Below are 4,256 nucleotides of genomic sequence, written 5' to 3'. Positions count from 1 at the left end.
GGGGACGACGAAGTCACCCCTGAAACGCTGCGTCGGCTCTGAGGGCCGGGGTCCGAGCCCAGCGAGGTGGGGACAGTCCCCCTTTCCTCCCCAGAGGCAGGACGCGAAGCCGCGCGCGCCGGAGCCAAGCTTGGCCGCCCTCGCGCACAGCCGCACTGCTCCTCCCCCTCGGCTTTTTGGTCCGGGGGTCCCGTGCGGCCTCCCCGCCCCCAGGGGGTTACCTGCGGGCGCCGCCCTCGCCCCGCCCCGCGCGTAGCACGACTCCCCGGCGGCCACCGGGTCGCCTAAAGGAGCAGCGCAGACGCTGGGGACTGCAGCGGCTGCGCTCAGCCCGCGGGTCCCGCCCGCCCCGGCCTCCCGCTGCGCGGGGCAGGTCGCCCCTGGCTGCTTGGACCTCTTATCAGTCCGGGCAGGCAGTGGGGCCCCAGCCCTGGTGCGGGGCGTGCCCCCGGCCAGGGCCCCCAGCGGAGGGGTACTAACAGGGCAGCCCAGCTTCCCTGAGGGCCCAGGGCGGAGGGGCAGGGGCTGTACTGGGGTCGACTCCGGATCCCGAACCAGCAGAGTACCTGGCCCCCGCCCCCAGGCGGCAGACTCTTATGGCCACTCCACCAATGTGTCAGATGAGGAGGCTGAATGAAGCCTAGAGATGGGGGGAGAGCTGGAGGTCAAAGGTCGGTGGGGGTCCCCGAACTTCAATCCAGGGATCTTTGGCTCATGCTCCCCCGCCTGGCCTACTGACCACACCGAACTTAGCCTCTGCATAACTCAGAATTGCCCAAGGGGAGGAGAAAAGTCTGTTAATTTGAAGATTCCAGTTAACTGAGACTCAGAGAGCTTGCCCCGGCTTCTGACCCTCAGCCTGTGGCCCTTCTTCCCGTCCCCACCCTGGGCCACATCAGCTGCAACCCGGCTCAGGGCAGGCGGCCAAGGAGACCCAAGGAGACCACGGTGCAGGAAACAGGGCTGTGGGCACTGGGGAGTGTGCAGAACCACAGCAAAGGCCCGGCTCTTGTGTGTCTACAAACCTTACACTTGTGACATCTCCAAATAAATACCATAAATTCTGAAGCAGAACAACCTTAAACAAAACGTTAAGCTGCTCCCTGACCACAGGAGGGGCCAGGCGGACGGGGGCAGCCAGCCTGACGTTTTGAAAGATCGTCCTATGGTTTCTGCACCCCCACGGGCAGCTGAGCTGGTGCTGAGGACCAGCCGGTGCCAGGACCCTTGATCAGCAGCCAAGTTAACACCCCACGCTGCTGCTTGCCTGGACCCTGGTGGAGGCATACCCAGCAGCCCTGGGGGACAGGTCACATCCTAAGGGAGGGGACACACGCCTGAAGGATGAGCCCCCCTTGGCCCTCACAAGGCCTGGTGGGATTGAGCAGAACTTTGAATGAGGTCCCCTGCCGGTTCTTCCTCCTGCCCCCACCCAAGTACTGTCCAGGGGAGGAGGTTCAGGGACAGGAAGACAGTGACCTGCTGTCCATCTGGTATGAAGCAAGTCAGAATCAGAAGCCGAGACATCTGACAGGAGTCCTTCCCCCTGCAGTGGGCTCGCCCAGGAGGCCCGAGGTGCGTGCTGGGAACCGGCATCTGCCCATGGGGGCGAAGGGGGCTGGACGGGATCAGATGCCCTGGGGGTCCCTCCTGGGGGCCGCCTTCACTTCTGAGAACTTCTCCATCTGACCATGTCATGTGGGACTCGAGATAAAAACTCATTTTTCTTGGAAGGGTCTGATAGCTAATGTGATACATAGCAATAGCCCAGTTGTGTAAATACACAGAGAAAATTTTAGAATTCTTACCCTTGGAATGATGAACTATAAACCAAAAGGCTCAGGGGAAAAATGTAAATACATATGGGGGCTATTTTAACATCATCGTTTACCTCTTGGGGCAGGGATGGCCTCTGGTGTGTCGGCCAGCTCAGAGATGCACATTGCTGAATACAGTATTATGAGCAGGAAAGTGTTGAACGGCCATTAATAGAGGTTGGTTCATTCAGATTGAAGCCTAATTTTCTTCTCTTCATTTTCTTGGCTCCGGTGAAGTTGCTTTCGGATAAAACCCTTCAGCGTGTCCAGCAGATGCAGAAACGCCAGGGGCAGACCCAGCGTTGGAAATGGCGGTTTGGTGAGTACCTGAACCAGCTCCTTCGAAAAAGATGGGTCTCGGCTGCCATTTTGGTGAATGTGGTCACGTGGGAAGGATGCCAGGCTGGGGAAGGCCGGGCTGCCCAGGCGGCCCAAAGGGGAAGTGGCCTGAGAGGAGACACTCGGAGCCCCCACCGCATATCGAGGAGCCTCGTGCTGCAGACCCCTGGCCCCCGCGCATGCCAGGGAGATATTTATGTCAACAGCAGAGCCGGGCAAGTGGCCGGCGTGGGAGGTGAGACGCCTGTCATTGTAACTCCGCCGTCATTGCGAGGACAGTAATCACACTGCTCAGTGCTTGTGATTTTGGAAAATGGTTCCCTTTGGGTGAGGTGGCGAAGGGGAGGAGAGAAGGCGGCTTTTAGTGGGCCGGCGCTCATCCCTGGGCTCGGTCCAGGGTTAAAATAGGACTGCAGGGTGAGGCCCTGGCCCTGGCCCGGACAGCCTCGGCTCTGGGCAGCGGGGCCTTAGCAGACCTCGGGCGGGCAGGACTCGCTGGCCGTGCGCTCCTCAGTTCTGCTGGGCTCTCCGAGCACCCGCTGGGGTCGGGCTCTTCACTCAGGTTGTGGGGGACCTGGGGTGCAGAGGTGAGCAGGGTGGAGGGCCAGCCTTCCAGAGCTGACCGGGTCTGGAGGACATGAGCCCAGAGCCCAGCAGATGCACCGAGAAGGGCAGTCCCCTTCCCCACACCTCAGTGTCCGTGGAGCTGGAGGCTTCTGACTTCAGCCCAGAACCTGGCCCTGCCTGAGGACTCGAGGGCGCTGCCATTGGCCTCTCCCTGGCTGGGTCGGACCTGGAATGGGAATGAGCCCCTCCACAGGGAGCAGATTGGAGCTGGCAGCAGCCCCTGTCCTGGGGGATGGGAGCGCTGGGCTCAGGCAGAGGCTGAGAGCAGAGGTGGGCTGGGGGGCCTGGGAGCTGAAGGCAGAGCGCGCGGCAGGCAGGTGAGGAGGGGCTGAGTGGCGGCACCGAGCAGGGCTGAGGTTTTTATTTAAAATTTTTAATTGATATGAATCACATAACATTGAATTTGCCATCTTAGAGTGTACAAATCACCAGCATTCACACCTTCCCAGGAATGTGCCACCATCCACTCCGTCTCGTTCCAAAACGTTTGTGTCACCTGGAAGAAAACGCTGTACTTAATAAGCCGTCACTCTGTGCTGTCCTGCCCTGGCCACCTCCGGCCCGCTCTCCATTTCTGCGGATTGATCTATTCTGCACCTTTGGTGTCAGTGGACGCCTACTTCCGGGGCTTTCCTGTCCGGCTTCTTTCACAGTGTTTTGAGGTTTGTCCATGCGGAGCTGGATTTCTCTCTTTTTGTGACTAAATAATATTCCAACACGTGCCTTGTTCCTTGGTGGACATTGGAGTGTTTCCCAGGGTCTTTTGAAAAGAGAGGTTCTGCCCATGCTCCTGCAGGGCTGGGGCTCCGCAGGGTCTGAGGGCCCTGCAGAAGCCGGGCGGAGAGCTCAGTGGCCAGGTAGGGCAGGCGAGGGGAAGGGGGCTGGGGCGGCAGTGGGCTGGGGGATGCCCTCGCCCAGCCTCCTGGCAGCCGCTCACCGCTGGTACCAGGGCGTGCTCAGCCATGGCCCTCCACCCGGTGCTGAGGGCCTCTGTGGGGCCCACGGGCCTGCCAGGCCCGCGTCTGGGAGGTCGGGAAGTGGGTGTCCTGGACACCTTTGGGGGAGCACCGAGGCTCCTGGGCTCTGCTCCAGCTGGTGGGAGTCGACACACTGTATCTGTGCCCGGACCCCCCACAGCATGTGCTCTTCTGTCCCCACTTCACAGAGAAGGAAACGGAGGCGCACAGAGGTAAAGCCACTGGCCTGAAGTGGCCGAAGTGACGGCAACGACAGCCCTGGACTGCAGGGTGCCCTGGCACACGCCGGGAGGTAGCAACCGGGCGCTTCCCAGGCATGGGTGTGACCTGTGACCCCCCCATGACTCCTTCCTAGTTTTCTTGGACCCAGCTCACTGTTTCAAGGTTCAGTTGTAAATCGCAAAGGACACATGACACAGAGGTCGCCATTGTGAACATGCTTAGTGCACAGCCCCCAGGAGGCCCGCCCACCCTGCCGTGGTGCACCCCACCTTCA

At 60.8% G+C, this 4,256-nt stretch overlaps 1 long non-coding RNA gene across 1 annotated transcript in view; it reads right to left on the bottom strand.

Annotated features, from left to right (window-relative positions):
- Positions 1-3,129: 3,129 nt before the first annotated feature.
- The window catches only part of LOC125618093, a 12,194-nt gene continuing 11,067 nt past the window's right edge, over positions 3,130-4,256 (bottom strand). The window contains exon 2 of the long non-coding RNA XR_007349331.1: positions 3,130-3,279. This is a non-coding gene — a long non-coding RNA (uncharacterized LOC125618093). The remainder of the gene's footprint in view (positions 3,280-4,256) is intronic.

Source organism: Marmota marmota, unplaced genomic scaffold (genome assembly GCF_001458135.2).
Source record: "Marmota marmota marmota unplaced genomic scaffold, marMar, whole genome shotgun sequence".
NCBI classification, from domain to species: Eukaryota; Metazoa; Chordata; class Mammalia; order Rodentia; family Sciuridae; genus Marmota; species Marmota marmota.
The sequence above is the reverse complement of the archived record's forward strand: the minus strand, read 5'-3'. Positions and strand labels throughout refer to the sequence as shown.